General features: G+C 43.6%; 1 protein-coding gene across 12 annotated transcripts in view; it reads right to left on the bottom strand.

Moving 5' to 3' along the window:
- TCF20 (transcription factor 20) overlaps positions 1 to 16,670 on the bottom strand; it is a 198,012-nt gene that overhangs the window by 118,271 nt on the left and 63,071 nt on the right. For 7 of the 12 annotated variants that reach the window (XM_082239968.1, XM_082239972.1, XM_082239973.1 and 4 more), the window contains 2 exons: positions 15,389 to 15,521; positions 14,011 to 14,081 (listed from right to left, as the gene is read on the bottom strand). The exons of 3 other annotated variants lie outside the window; for them this stretch is intronic. The gene's annotated coding sequence lies outside the window, so the exon portion shown is untranslated. Of the gene's footprint in view, positions 1 to 7,924; positions 7,992 to 14,010; positions 14,082 to 15,388; positions 15,522 to 16,670 lie in introns of those variants that run through there. 2 more of the 12 variants (XM_082239979.1, XM_082239975.1) reach the window with 2 other exon arrangements.

Here is a 16,670-nt window from a genome sequence, read left to right as displayed (position 1 = left end):
TATGGGATCAGCTGATAAGCGGCTTAGCGGCTTAGAAAAAGGGGGGGACCTGCAGGAACTCGCAAGACATTTTCGTCTTGCGAAGCAAGCCCATAGGAGATTTGTTTTGCGAAGCATCTCCAAAACGGAAAACTCTTTCGTCTAGCGAGTTTTCTGTCTTGCAAGGCATTCGTCCTGCGGGGCACCACTGTACCTGACATATAGGACAGGTGTGGGACAGGTAAAGGCAGGGCTTGAATAAAAGGGGCTTTGCTCCCTTCTATTACCTCAGCAACTAAGGCAGGTCTCCTACTTGTCAGCTGGCGAGATTAAAGGAAGACTGGTAGTTATACTTACCACATTCTGTGTTATGTCAAAAGCTCAAATTACACTGCTGCTCAGTTTTGCCTAAGCAAAACTAAGCATTCCCAGAAGGACAGCACACCTTAAATTGAACTGCTTTCTGTCCTGCTTCTGGTGGGCTGGTATCTGCCAAAACATCCCTTTATTCCTCTGCACCTTAAACAGCAAAGGTATATAGCTTCTGGTCAGCTCTTGTCTCATAATAAACACATGCCTTGCACAGAGGCAGCATAGGAACAGTCTGGCTAAGACCAGCATTACCTCGAGGCATTCCCCCCCCCCTTCCAACTCCATATATTTGGGTTTGTTTGTTTTTAAATGAAAAGTAATCCAAAGCATGGATGGAGAAGGGCCAGGAGTGGTGTGAGAAAGAGACGATATTTTGACTTTTCACCTCACATGTGAAAATATCTAAGGCCAAAAAAACACAAAAAAACAACAACCCCAACCTGAGACATATTCAAGAAATACAGGAGGCCCCAGGAAAAGTAGAACTGCATTTATATATTTTATTCCTTATTTGCCCAACAAGTGTTTTTTTGTAACCCAACCAAATATATCATGCTCTAAGTCCAATGTCACAATGCACTGTGAATTTGTCTTTATACTAAAAAAGAAATGCAAATGCCACTTTTTATTTTATTGTTTATTTTATTTTACTGCGAAGAATGCAGAGTTAAAATGGCCTCTGGTTGTGTGGCAGTTCTTGGGGACAGAGGGTTTTTATAAAAACAAAACCTGTACTCTCCTGCTCATCTCCTCCCACTCCAAGCAGACATAGGTTGCCTTCAGGCAACGCAGAAAATTCACTTTGCCACAGCCTTAGAAGTCATCCCCAAACATGACTATATCAAAAATGAAAAAGGTCAGCATCAAAAAGGAAGAATCAAAATCTTATGATTAACCAATAAAATGCAAATGCTTATATCATTTTTTAAAACCAAATGCTCCGATAAATCAAGGAAAGAAAGGGCTAAAAAGCATGACAACTTTATAAGCACCGAAGGCTTCCACAGAAACATATACTACAGCCAAAAGTCAATTATTTACATATTTTATGTGCACATACAGTTGTATGCCCGAATATACTGCTTGTGGGAATGCCACACCTTTGTGATACCTTCATGGAAATTCATATTTGGGAAACAGTTCCACATATGTTGGGAAATGTAAAAGAGTAATCTCAGTAGCCAAGTATTCCAGGCATTCGTGGGTGACCAATAGTGTTGCCAATCACAACCATAATAGGCCAAAATAAGGAAGTTGCTTAAAGGACCAACTGAGGTAATTGGGGGGGGTCTTTTTTACAGTGAACATATTCCATGTGGTAAGATTAAACGTTGCCACTTCCTGACATATGCTCATTTTCAAATGTAGTGAAGGATGTGGTAACATGCAATTGTTACATGGATGCACTCTCACAAGACCACTGTACCAAATGAAAAATGAAAGGGTGGGCAGTGGCATCCTGAATGCTTTTCCACTTCTGAAGTGGTTATAAAAAGTGGCCTTGAATCTTTCCGTGGCCTTAGACATATCAAGGTTTGGAAGCCTACTAGATTTATAAATTGGTCTTTTGAGTGTTCAGTCAAACATTTACCAACTAACATGATCCAAACTCACAAATTACACTATCCACTTTAAAAACACAGTATCTTTTGGTTTGGCTGATACTCTCAGCTAATAACGTAAGGAATTCACACTACTAGAGCAGTGTTTCCCAACCACTGTTCCGCGGCACACTAGTGTGCTGCGAGATGTTGCCTGGTGTGCCGCGGGAAAAATTAAAAAAATTGAAAGATTTTTTTTTTAAGTCAAATTTTCGATTGGGGCGCCGTCACTAGATGACCCCTGGGGTTCCCTCCCTCCCTCCCGCTCTGCGCCTCCCTCTTCCTCCTCCTCCTCCGGGGAGGCCCTTCCTGGCTCTCGGCCAAGGCTTGGCGGCTGCCACTCACTCACTCGCTCGCCCACCCGTCCCTCCATCCCTGCACCCGGCCTCTCCCCCTCCGTCCCCGGCGCAGGGGCTGCCAGGATCCGTAGTCCCCTCGCCCTTGGGCTCTGTGCCCGCGCGGGGTGCGCAAACTACGTTTCCCAGCGTGGCCTGGCGGGCCGGGCGTTTTGTTTGAAGCGCTCTTCTCCCGGCCATGGAATGAGCACAGCGGCGGCGGCCGGGCGGGCAGGGGCTCTTCCGCGCAGACCCCGCGCAGCCTGCCTGCGCCCCCGCGGAGATCGGGCGGCAGGATGGAGCCCGGGGATCCCCGTGGAGGCGGAGCGGCAGAGGCGGAGGCTGCCCCCCAGGTATGCAACCATTAGAAGACATGTGAAGGCAGTCTTGTATAGGAACTTTTAATGTTTAATGTTTTATTATGTTTATGATGTTGTTGTTGTTGTTATTATTATTATTATTATTATTATTATTATTATTATTATTATTATTATTAGAATAGGCTGTCCCTATTTTCATTGGAGAAATGTTGGGGGGTATGCATACAAGGCACAAGCATGTCACAAAACTAGAAGGTATTGCCCTGCTCAGATTCCCCATGACCAAGTAGAGTAGAATATAGAATTGAGAAGCTTTCCAGGAGAAGACAATGCAAACCACACTGCAGTTAACACACCAGTACTAGTGTATATGTGAGGAGAGAAAGTTTTTTGCAAAGTACTGGGATAGCTCAAGATATCCATCACTTGACACACACCCCCAGGTCCAAAGCAGGATGAATGCTCAACTTGACCTGAGGCTTTAACACTTATATGGAAATAGAAATAAAAAAATTCCTTCCAGTAGCACCTTAAGACCAACTAAGTTAGTTCTTGGTATGAGCTTTCGTGTGCATGCACACTTCTTCAGATACACTGAAACAGAAGTTGCCAGATCCTTCTATATAGTGAGAAGGTGGGGAGGGGTATTACTCAGAAGGGTGGTGGGAATGGGAGTATTGGCAGATAGCTGAGATGAGCCTGTTGACGACTCTTAACGACTGTTAATAGGTCTTACAGGAAAAGGCAAGGGGTGAGAAGGTGAGAAATGGCTTAGTCATGTATAATGAGATAAGAATCCAATGTCTCTGTTCAGACCAGGTCTCTCCATGGTTTTAAGTTTGGTAAGGTAAAGGTAAAGGTACCCCTGCCCGAACGGGCCAGTCTTGACAGACTCTGGGGTTTGTGCGCCCATCTCACATCTATTGGCCGGGGGCCAGCGCTGTCCGGAGACACTTCCGGGTCACGTGGCCAGCGTGACAAAGCTGCATCTGGCGAGCCAGTGCAGCACACGGAACGCCGTTTACCTTCCCGCTGGTAAGCGGTACCTATTTATCTACTTGCACCCGGGGGTGCTTTCGAACTGCTAGGTTGGCAGGCGCTGGGACCGAACGACAGGAGCGCACCCCGCCGCGGGGATTCGAACTGCCGACCTTTCGATCGGCAAGCCCTAGGCGCTGAGGCTTTAACCCACAGCGCCACCCGCGTCCCATTTAAGTTTGGTAATGAGTTGCAATTCAGCAGCTTCTCTTTCCAGTCTATTTCTGAAATTCCTTTGTAGTAAAACAGCTACTTTGAGATCTTGTATAGAATGTCCTGGGAGACATTCCCACCACCCTTCTGAGTAATACCCCCCCCCACCTTCTCACTCCCAACTCCCATTCCCACCACCCTTCTGAGTAATACCCCTCCCCACCTTCTCACTATATAGAAGGATCTGGCAACTTCTGTTTCAGTGTATCTGAAGAAGTGTGCATGCACACGAAAGCTCATACCAAGAACTAACTTAGTTGGTCTTTAAGGTGCTACTGGAAGGAATTTTTTATTTTTTATTTTTTATTTTTGACTATGGCAGACCAACACGGCTACCTATCTGTAAATGGAAATAGAAGATCAACAGAACCCGCTGTCTACATGGTAGCACCTCCAACTTGGTACAGCTTCCTCTGTTACTTACAATACTGCCCATCATGCACTCTGAAAGCCCTAGCGAACACAAAGTTGGCAACCCCACACAGAACGGCTAGCTTCCTACTGGTCGCTACAGTTGCTGTGGGCCTGAGTTGTAATCTGCATGGCACTGAGGAATCATCTTTGCCTCTGTGAATGTCAAATAACTGCCTTGTCGCCTGTGGAGAGATGAGGGGTATTGAAGGGGCAGCAATGTGTAGCAGCTGCAACTGGTGCTCAGCAGGAAATGTTGAGTAACTGTGGTATCACCTAAGTACCGTTCCATTTTCCGTGCTCCAGCCTAGCTCCACATTCTCCCCTTAGCAGTCATGGACACAATACTGACTCACCCAATATAGAGCCCACTATGCTGCCCTGTGCAAAAGTAAAGAAAGAATCATGAGTGTTTGGCCAACAGTGACAACAGGTGATACAGAGCACCTGGTATTCACCAACCAAAGCAGCTCTCTTCCCTCTTGCCTTCACTGTTACATGGTGGGAACTTACCTGCAGCAGAGCACCTGCAGTGGTTCTGGTAAGAGAACCCCTATTCATTACAACCTTTTGGGTTTTCTTTCAAATGCTTGAACACTCCACCACCATGTCCTTCAAAAGGGGTTGGGGTGGGGACGCTGGGCATTCAAATTGGTACACTCAAGGGTCCCAATTCACTCTCAGGGAAGCAGCCTTGCAGTCAGCTCTTTCTGCAGCAAACTCCCAGCAGAACCACACGCTGGCATATAGATTATAGGCTGAGAGAGATTGCGGCTTCTCTGCCAGAGAGATCATAGCAAGCTGAGACTTGAATCAGGGGCACACCCAAACCACAGCTCATGCTCTTCACCTCTACGCTGCACTAACCCTCCACCATTCTATCGGCCGTCTTCCACAAGCTGCTTTTCTCACATGTATTCAACACCAAAGTCTAGAAATACTGCTTAAATCTGTGTAAGAAAAGAGAAACACCTGAGTGGATGAATTACTATACTTAACCCCACCCCACCCAGTATTCAAAAATAAGGAGCAGGAAAGCTAGCAAGTCAATCAAAACAGGGCAGGAGGGAGAGGGAAAGGAAAGTTGCAAAAGGGGGAAAGGCAGAACTAATCTGGTGTGCTCTCTCTGAAGAATCTCTTCTTCGCTATACATGATTAATTACTTCTGAGACATGCCTGCTGCTCCCCCTCTGGCTTTAAAAACAACCGCAACGGCAGCAGTTGAGAGCAAGAAACCTCCAAAGGATTTTGGCCAGGGCCTACTGAGCGGTTTCCCCAGGGGAGTCATCTGATCCTAGAATTCCTCTCTCTCTCTCTCTCTCTCTCTCTCTCTCTCACACACACACACACACGCTCCAATTAATCAATTTCTCCAAAACCATTTTCTGATCCTTGTCTACCCTTAACATATTCCTCATTTATGTGTGTCTAACTGCTTTTCTGTTATTCTCATTCTCTGGGAAACATTCTCAGGGAAACCTTACAGGGAATGTCTCCAGACTAGCACAGCTTAAAACAAAAAGACTGACACAAAGAATAGGAAGAAAGCCTCTCTGATTGATCTGATTTACATTCCAAGTTGGTACTTCATGGTTACCTCCCATTTTGCCTTTCCCTATCATTTTGCCCCTTTAGCTGCCCAACTGCAAAACCCCTGCCAGCCAGGAGGCAGATGATAAGAATAATGGGAGCTGGAAGGTGTTAGCATTTCCAAGAACAAGTCAGTGATAAGTGTGAAGTATGAAATGCTATAAACAATTTGGTAAATAAGGCATTTTCCATAAGCACTTGCCCTGTTGAAGGCATTTGATCAGCTGCCTGCTGTGCTCCCTTCCCCTCTGACCTGCTCCAGGCTGCCTATTTCAAAATAAAAGGAAAAGAAAAGAGCAAAATATTGGCAAAACCGGACATTTGTGGTCTGGGATGGGTACTTGCCTTCTCCCCATATGAACCACAACCCCCAGATTCCCAGCTTTCACTTAAGAGGTGTGTGTGTGGGGGGGGGGAATATGTTTCTAGTTCTTGATAGAAGGGTGTCCCTGAGCAGAGATGGTTTTAGAATAACTGCAATGGCTTTGGCTGCACTGGGTGCTGTACTGCAGGGGGGGGGCACACCACAACAGTGTTGTGGAATGGAGCATGAGAGGCAGGGGGCACCAAATTTTAGCGTCACACAGTGTGCTACTGAAATTTGAGAGCCCAAAGTCTGCCAGTACCCTCTGGAGTAAAAGGTGCTTGCTATGAGTAACCCATGACCATCACTGCAAAAAAGAAGTGGTAGCTATGAACTGACTACTCCTGGGGACAGCTCTCACTCTCTTTTACTTTCTGAGGATAGACTTCCCCCAAAGAATCCTGGGAACTGCAGTTTGCTTAGAGCACCAGGAACTGTAGCCCTGTGAAGCTGTAAACTACAGTTCCCAGGATTCTTTGAGGGAAGAGATGTGCTTTAGGTGTCTGGTGTGTGTGCAGCCTCTCCACATCTCTCACCCAAATGGGAGGTGAAGACTCTTGAGAGGAAAGTTGAAAAGCTGAGTCTGGGAGAAGGAGCTTCTCATTTCCTGTCACAGTCAAGGCATGTAATAATCCTTTTCATCATCTCCTGTCCCTCTCAGTTGCATAAAGCTCACTTTCAGCTTTTTCCAGACCATTAGGCCTCTGGAGAAGCTGGTGACATTAACCAATTCTCTACAGTAGGGCCAGCAAGCGTCATTCCCTCCCTCCTTTCTACTCTGTAGCTAGGGCACACGAGACAAAGGGAGAAGTGTTCCCATGGCTGGCCCAACCATTAGACAGGAGTGAGGCATCTCCAGGAGTGAGGCAGGTGGTTTTGTATATCATGAAAGAGCAACAAACTTAGCTACTGTATTTTTCTGTGTATAAGATGATATTTTTTCATTAGAAGTACTAGGCAAAAACTGTGGGTTGCCTTATACACGGATAGCAGGGGGGGGGTGATTGGTGGCAGCAGCCGGCAGGAGATTGGCAGCGGTGATTGGGTGTGTGAATGGTTGCTGCGGCAAGACCTGCTGACGATTGGCTGTGGCTGCAGAAATTGGGCGGGCTATTTACAGCAGCAGTGAGGCGTGCATTCAATCGAGTGTGCAGGTGGGCTTTTGGTGGCAATTGTGTGTGTAGACAATGATTGGTGGCCGCGGCGATGCCCTCCAAAAGAGGCCCAACAACTTTGGGCAATTCCCCCCCCCAATTTTTTTGTTGTGGTCCAAAAAAATAGGGATCGTCTTATACATGGGGGCATGTTATACATGGAAAAATACGGTATTTGATTTATTATTGTTGCATTTTCACTCCGAGAGAGAGGCTCTTGCATGATTTTCTGCCTCAGGTACCAAAATAACTTGTTCAGCTCAGGGTACTGCGCACCTTGACGATAAGGTGCACTATTGACTGTTCTGGCTCAGGCAGCAAAAGACCTTGGACAGGCCCTGGGTATTCCAGCTAAAATAATTCTTGAAAACAATCCTTAATCTTTTTCCACTGATCTAGCAGGATGCATACAGAATATCTATATTCTCACCCACAAATAGATGGTTGGAAAGAACTGAACTACAAAAGGCTGGAAAGACGAAATGGGGGAGCTGGGTTTCAAAATTAATCACCCCACTCCTTCTTATCTCTATGGAAATATACTTACATACTTCTGAGTCTTTCTTGCCCATATGCAGTTAAAAGGGCTAGTTTTCAGGATGTGTACCCTTCAAAACATGGTCCAGGACAGGATACAAATAAAATCTTTGCAATTTTGTTATTATTATACTTCAGTCAGACTATTTAAATAGATCTGCTTGTTTCTGTAAAACTATTTAAAGTCAATGACTAATTAACATTTTGATTAAAAGACACCTCTGTTAAAAATTCAACACCCTGTCTCTTTCTATTAAAGTGTAAAAATGCTCACATTAATAAATTCATTTATCACTAATCTTTTACCAATCAATTCAGTGCTTCAAGCCTTTCACTGCCACTTCCTCAGTACAGTACAGCAGAGCTTACACTCATATAATAACTGAAAAACCAGGATGAATTTCATTATTATTATTTTCCAGCAAAAAACATTATAAGTTTACAGAGAACTCATCTTTATCTACAGCATATGGTGGAGAAATAGTATTAACCCCCCCCCCCCATTTTTAAAAAAATGTGTGTCACTTTTCACTATGCGAAGGAGATCACACAATTAAATGTGCAGTTTATTGTCCCAATCTCAATTTTATTTTTGCCTATAGAAGCTGGAGGATCTTTTACAGCAACTTAAAAAACATGGATATATATAGGAAATGCAGGTGCTTGAATGGAGAGTTTGGGAGGGGAATATTTTCTAATTCTTACCTGCAAGAGAATTCATATATTTTTCAGGCATATGATGAACTCTTCTAATTTACTAACAAGAGATAAGAAGTCACCCCAGGTTGTTTGAATATTTATATACTTTAATTGAAATTCTTAGCATATTACTATTTGCTAATCACGTGTGATATCTGTACCTACTGCGCTCACTAGCTGGGGGTGGTAGAAAAAGCTGGATCTGACTATACCTGTGCCATTCTGATGTCACATGGAGCTATTTCCAGCCCAGTTACCATGGAAACCGCAAGGCCTCCACACCAGTTAGCAGTTCAATATATAATTTACTCAATTTTTTTCCACCTAACTAACTGAGGCTCATATACAGCAACTACACACGCACACAAACCTATCCTTTATATATGTAATTGTTTGATAAGAACAATTCAATAGTAAATCTAGTCCTTTGAAGAAATATTAGGAACAGAACCTCAAAGAAAGGGGCACTAAAATTTAGGGTGTGCGATGCATAAAATCTCACCATTTTAAGAAACGAGAGAGGCAGTACTAGATACTAAACAGAAATTCCAACATAGATCATAGGAGCAGACAGAAACATAAAACACAGCATTCCAGAATCCCCTCTCGCCACGGTGTTAATAGGAGATTGTGTACACTACATTCATTTAAGCACCACCACCCCAAAAAAGAAACCCTGGGAACCCTCAAAGAACTACAATTCCCAGGACCCTTAACAAGCTACCGTAGTTTCCAGTATTATTAGGAGGGTGCTTTAAGAAAGCCCTAGTAGAAGTGAAGTCCACACATAGGCGCCGACTCCATGGGGCTTAAGGGGGCCCGAGCCCCCTCAAAAATTCGTTTGGGGGGGCTCCGCCCCCCCAATAATCTCCGGCGCCCCTCCAGCAGAGCGCCATCGCCGCCCCTCCCCCAGCCCAAAATGCACAGGGTCGGGCTGCCTGCATGCCTCCTGCCCTCCCTCCTGAGCAAAAGCTCCACCCAATTTCCTTTGGAGCTGATTAATAGGCGCAGCACGCTCTCCCCTATTTGCTCACGAGGAGGCGGTGCCACTTTATTTGCATATTCATGAGCTTATTTATTATTCATGAGCTTTCCCGGGGGCCCCCCAATATTTTTTATAAGTCCGCGTCCCTGAGTCCACATAACCCTGTAGCTACTGCATATATTGTCACAATGTTAAATTGACTGGAGTTCATTATTTTAAAAGTTGTACAGAGGTGGAGATGGCTGGCCAAAAAAATGGTATTATGTGGCAGTCTCCTGCTCAAAGCAAGTACTTCATCTTGTTATGTGGTACAGATTGCCTTGCTGCAACCAGCAAGCTTAATACCCATGGTCAAATGGTGAAGAGGAAACTAGGGTAGGGGAATGAACTATTTTGCTGATACAGTTTATCCACCCCTTTGTAGTTTTTTGTCATGACATATGAGAGTCTTTCACAGCAGCCTGATAGGCAGAAACTCTTATCCCACCATTGCCTCACCAATCTGAGGAAACCTGCATCAGTTGACTATGCAATTTTAAGTACACCTAAGACAATAAATGGCGTTTCCGTGCGCTGCTCTGGTTTGCCAGAAGCGGCTTAGTCATGCTGGCCACATGACCCGGAAGCTGTACGCTGGCTCCCTCGGCCAAAAAAGCGAGATGAGCGCCGCAACCCCAGATGTAGTCACGACTGGACCTAATGGTCAGGGGTCCTTTAAGACAATGAAATCCCAAAGTGTTTTTGTTTGTTTGTTTGCTTGCTTGCTTTTAGGAGTTGTGCAAATTCACAAGATGCGATTCTTCCCACCACAGTACTACAATGATAAAAGAAGTTGCATGGTGAATTTTCTTCCTTCAATGTAACAGTTAAAGACACAGGAGCTTCTCCAAATCTGGACCTAACAACCCAAGTCTATTGGTCTTGCTTAGAGATGGAGGAGAAATTTGATTTTGTTAAAGGTGAACCTACCTAATTTTCACTTTCCAAAGCAGTATGCAAACCAAAACATAGCTATCCTTCAAAAGCTGCACATATTTGCAGTGTAATTCATATGCTAGGGTAAATGGGCACAAAGAGGCATGTATTTGTGAAATTTGCATGTTGGGTGAAAGATTCCTGCATTGCAGGGGGTTGGACGAGATGACCTTTGTGGTCTCTTCCAGCTCTACCAAGTCTGTGATTCTGTGATGTTGGGGGAAAGTGCATGCAAAAGGTGTATATTGGGAGAAATTTGCAGTAAAATGCTAGTGAATTATCATGAGGACTTCAAAAAATCACAAACATATGGGAAAATGCGGAGAATTGAGGACTGGAAAAATGAAAAACTGAGAGAAATCAAAATTGTCAGATATGCCCATTCCTAGTCTTATTCAGTATGCTGTTATTTACCAGAATGTGTTTCAATCCTTTAAAAAGCCAGCCACTAGGTCTGCTTACGAGAGCTTTCATCACCATGAATCCAGGAAGATGTCTCTGTGCTGTATAAAGTATTCATGCTCTATACTTTCCATGCCTTGTTGCTAACTCTCCCAGTTTTCAAAGGACAGAATTGCTACTCTGCTTTCTTCAACCCTATCTCAGGGAGGCATGTTATGACACATGAGATTCCCAAAGATATCTCACAGAGCTTTCATGAATGCAAAAAGAAGGGTAAAATTTGAGCAATTGGGCTGCAGTTCTACATATATACAGGGTTATGTATATGTTTCAAGTATAGGACTGCTGCTTTAACATTAAAACAAAGCACTGAAACAATAAAAGGCCCTTGAAATGTCATCTTCAAGCAGAGGAAGGTAGCAAATACGATTGTTTGCGGCTGAAATCTTTCCTAAATTTCAGGGTGTTTTTTTACCTTAGAAAAAAGAATGCTTATTATCGTTTAAGTGTGGGAGACTGTGCACAAACCAAGTGAAGTGTGGCAAATATCTGTATAGTACAGAGATGAAGTGGTGACAGGCATTTTAATTAACATTTTTCAGATGCTTTATCTGTATTCAGATAACAATAACCTGAGCTAAAATTCAATTATTGCTAAAACCAAGCATGTGTGTACATGTGCATGTGTTCATGCATGCAAGCGCATGCACACCACAGTTGAGAAAGGAACCTTTATAAGCCCACCTGAAGAACTCTGCTTTGAGGTTGATTTTTTAATGAAATCCTTCCAAATAAAGAGACACAAGGAGCAAAAGGGTGTTTGCCTCCTCAAGCATAATTAAACACCTTCTGGAACTTCTCAAGGATTGTACCTAAACATGGTTGAATACAGGCATTGGCAGAGGCTAAGGGGTGTATGCAGCATGCAGAGCCCAAGATCTATGAAGCCATACTGGCCCATCTCTGAAAATTCAGAAGTGGTTGATAGTCTTTTCTCTAGAAACCCTTGCCTATGGTGATGTATTCTGTGGTGCAGCAATAAAACAGCTAGCACATTTGTAAAGCTAAGCAGGGTCTGGGATGGTTTCAATTTGGATGGGGACCGCGTGTTGATATTCCAGTATTGCAGGGGGTTGGACCAAATGACCCAACTCTGCAATGCTATGAATCTCCGTAAAACAATCTAATAAGATGTGCAACCTAATCTTATGCATATTTACTGTGAAGTTTAATGGGATTTATTTGAGAGCAAATGTGCATAGAACTGCAGCCTGAGACCACAATACTCTGCAGATTTGCTTGAAAACAAAACCTAATGGAAACTGGGATTTACTTCCAAATAAACATGTATAAGATTAGGCTGTGTCAGATATTTTAACATGAGCTTTAATACTTAATAATTCCCTTGGTGCGCCATTATCCTTATGGGGTTATAATTGTGTGAACCATCCCAAGGTCCCAAACATACATGAAAGCCATAATAATGAAATAAACTTGGACATGTTTATTGGTAGATAGTTAATTCCATTTTCTCCCCTTTTAGGCTCTCTTCTTCACGCTAGCCTACTAAGAGGAATACTCTCTGGGGAGAAGAAAAAGAGAGGGAATATAAAAAACAGAAAAAAATATTTTCTCCCATCACTACTCCTACAATGCTGGCAAAATAGGGAGGAGGCCATATTGCACCACCCTCTTCCAGATATTATTGGGTTCCAAGCATTCTACTCAGTAGCTGGCTAGTACATCATTTGGTTAAGTTTGTAGCCCAGAAATGGGAAAACTGTGTCCCTCCAGATGATGTTGGACTACAATTCCCATCATCTATGACCATTGGCCAAGTGGGCTGGCGATGACAGAAGCTGGACTCCAAAAACATCTGGAAGGCCACAAGCTTCCCATTCCTATTCTAACTTTTCATTTTCAACCGTCTTTCTAGCCCTTGTGGATTTTTTTTAAAGAAACACAGAACATGCAACAGCAAGTGTATGAGTTGAGGTTGAAATACAATACTGAGGATGGCACTAGATCCAACAACTAGCAATTTAGTTAGAATTATGAAGAGTGTTGTGGGAGCAGACCTAAATCTGAGTTACACTTAGCAGGGATGGGGAATCTGTGGCCTTCTAGATGTTGCAGGACCACAGTTCCTGCCATCCCCGACCTTGCTGCTTAGAACTAACGTGAGTTGGAATCTAAGACCATCTAGGAGGCCACAAGTTTCCCATATCTGCTGTAGAGCCTGTTCTGAATGTTACAGTTCATCTTTGGGACATTTCTTAAGGGAACAAAGATTATACTTGAGCAAGTGCCAAATTCTTCCTTCTTCTTCCTCCTTATGTAACGACAATCTTTTCCCAAGTACTGTATCTGAAATTGGAACAGAACTTCTAAGTCAGCAGGTGTGGCTTCCTGGCAGACATGAACACCAGAATTGCTCTGTTACTGCAACTAAAAGCAAGTGAAGGAAGACATGCTTCAGGCATAAGGGAGTGTAAAGATGTTCCACACCTCTTGTCTTACAATAGGAGCAGGTCTTCTTTGAACTTACATTAACTATAAGGTAAAGGTAAAGGTACCCCTGCCCGAACGGGCCAGTCTTGACAGACTCTGGGGTTTGTGCGCCCATCTCACATCTATAGGCCGGGGGCCAGCGCTGTCCGAAGACACTTCCGGGTCACGTGGCCAGCGTGACAAAGCTGCATCTGGCGAGCCAGCACAGCACACGGAACGCCGTTTACCTTCCCGCTGGTAAGCGGTACCTATTTATCTACTTGCACCCGAGGGTGCTTTCGAACTGCTAGGTTGACTATATATCATACAAAACTAGGCTCTTTTTCTTCTTGTCCCTTTCTTTTTCTTTAGCATCTAGTTAATCTTCCTTTCACTCCATCCCTCTTTTCTGCCTGGGATGGTATGAAATGGAAGCTAGATACACAAAAATCACACCTTCTAAAATACAGCGGGGGGGGGGGGAGAGAGCAGTTAGATGTTACACAAAGCAGGTATGCTAATTTAACGCATTATTCATAATTTACATAGCTTTTGAAGACCCTGGAAAGGCAAGACTGGCGCTGTCCTCTGTTGGTAATATTATTCAAAGGTCAACCTAGGCACAAGTACAAGAAAAAGTAGCTAGTTATGCAGGAAAATTATACTTACTTTTAAACACAAAGAGATTAGGTTATTTTTAGTTTGTGACTGCATACTTCAGAAAGAATTAGTACTGAGTAAAATAAAACTTGAAATTACTTTTTACTTATTCACTTATTCTTTAATCAAATAAAAATCTTAGCATTTTGTTTGTAGCTGCTTTCAGATTAAGATTCTAACAGATCCTCCCTCCCTCCCTCTTCTTTACAGACAAGGCATAACACCCCTTTGGATGTGTTACTACTGCTTCTCTCCAGAGTATATGAAAGTTCATGTTCTGTAAGAGACAGAATTTCCAGCACAAATGGGCTTTTTGGTAAATGCTATACTGTACTTTTGTGTCAAATTAATGCCGGATTTGTTTCCGTTTGTGTACACACCAAGGGGCATTGCAGGGGGTTAGACTAGATGACCCTTTGGTCCCTTCCAACTCTATGATTCTATAAGGGAAGGGGGATGCATTTACCCTAAGCAAAGGTGTGCACATGTAGGCTGGAGAGGAGTCTTAAGGATTCCAGTTGGTGTGAAGCTGATTTGAGAAATAACATCAAACAGGTGTAGTTTATAATGAAGTACAGGATACATAAGCATTTTGGATAGTGTCATGTGAACATGGATGAAAAACCCAAGACTGGAAATGCAGTTAGTGCACAGTAAAGGGAAGCATAAACACAGCCTTACTTTAGGTCTGGTTCACAAATGCACAATAATGGACAAGCGAAGTATCATTGCTTTATCACTAATCACTTTCCTCTCACTCAATGAATGGCAATTGAATATGTGAATTGACTCCTTTCAAAGTTTCACATCTGAGGTGATAGGGAAGCTCCGCCTATAAGGTTTGTGTGAATGAGCCATCAGAGAAAGAACAGCATAGAATTTCCGTATCATCCCATATGACCTCAAATAGAAAACTTCTAACTGAGTCAGTTAGATAACTGTTGCCAGTCATCAAACCCAGAATAATCTAGTAATAAAAAAGTAATTGATGTGCATGTATGAACTGGCTGATGTCAGGGCTGACTGACATTTTACACAGCAGAGTTTGCTGCTAATCCATAAGGAGGCATGCAGGAAACTCATCTGCCTCTTGAAGTGTGTATCTGCCCACAAAAGGACAGGTACTATGAAAGAGCTGCTAATGAAATAGTGTTGACAGACATAACATGACACTGCATTGCACACACCAATCCCTCCCCACTGCCAAATGTTGCAGATGCAATCATATCACATCTGCAATAATGATTTATGGGGGGCACAAACCTTCATGTCTTAGGTTATAACTCTGGAACTAATTGATGATTGCTAATACCACATTCCTCTTGTGGTCCAGTTATACAGGATTTCTTCTAAGGTACTGTCCTGTCAATTCCTCCTTATCATCTGCCAACAGCCCCTGTAAGAAACATGATATTGAAATGGACAGCTGGACAGGCCACAAAATAGACCCCCACCCAGAACAGCACTCAGTGTAAAAATATTAGGGGTGATGAGAGAGGAAAGAGAATGCCAGCAGTACCATGTCGTGTTATTTTATAATTTTTGCAGCAATTCAGGATCTTGCACTGGTTAAGTCTTGAAGTAAGGGGCTAGCGCTAAGTAAGAATCTAGTCAGCACAAGGATTCACACTTGCCCAGTGTGACTTCTGCCCCTCCTCCCTCATGCACTCCCTAAATTTATTCTGCAGGTTCCCCCGCCCTCCAAATCAGATTTGGGGAGGCAAATAAAAAATGAATGCTGTGCTCTTTCCCCACCCCATCCTCCTCATGTGCTACCCAGAGCCAAACCATGGCTGGGCTTAAAGTTCTGTCCAAACTCAGCTTTGTGGTTTAATATGGAAACCACAAGTCAGGTTCAGACCTAAGCCAGTCCATGGCTTGGGCTTTGGGTAGCAGGAGGACAGGGCAGGAGGGCGGGGATGCAAAGCAGCCACAATCTTTGCTATTGTTCAGCTTCCTGCTGTGTGCAAACTGGGCCTCTATATAACCCAGGAAGGACAATCAACCTGTGAGAAAACAACTTGGAAGGATCTGATCCACACACACATACTCCTGGCTGAAGTCCCAACATGATATGGAGGCTGCAGTGCTCAGTGTTCCTGCACAATAAACGACTGACAATCAAGAAATGTGTGACAACTACCATCCTAAACTCACTCACATGAGAGTAAATCTCATTTACTGAAACTAAGTAAACATGTATAGGTTTATGCTGCATAATTCTGCCCCTTTTCAAAAGCACTGAACTGTAATATCACCATCACCTTAGCATTTGATTGTGGCTTACAGTCCTACTTATTAATCCTCACAGCAAACATGCAAGATGGATTTCAGTTTTTCAGGTAACCAGGGTTTGTTTGTTCAAGTACATCTTTTTCAAGGCCACTCTGTAAGATCGCGGCTGAGCTGGAATCTGAAGTGGCATCTACCAAGTTCAACATTCGACCATCATCAACTAGGAAGCTGTGATGTCATCTCGGGCCAAATGATAAGCCACCTCTATATCTCTGCTTCAGGATCTCTGGGTCACCTTTTATTGCGGCTT

Source organism: Podarcis vaucheri, assembly GCF_965113315.1.
Source record: "Podarcis vaucheri genome assembly, chromosome: 10".
NCBI lineage: Eukaryota > Metazoa > Chordata > Lepidosauria > Squamata > Lacertidae > Podarcis > Podarcis vaucheri.
This window is presented reverse-complemented; position numbering and strand designations above follow the sequence as displayed.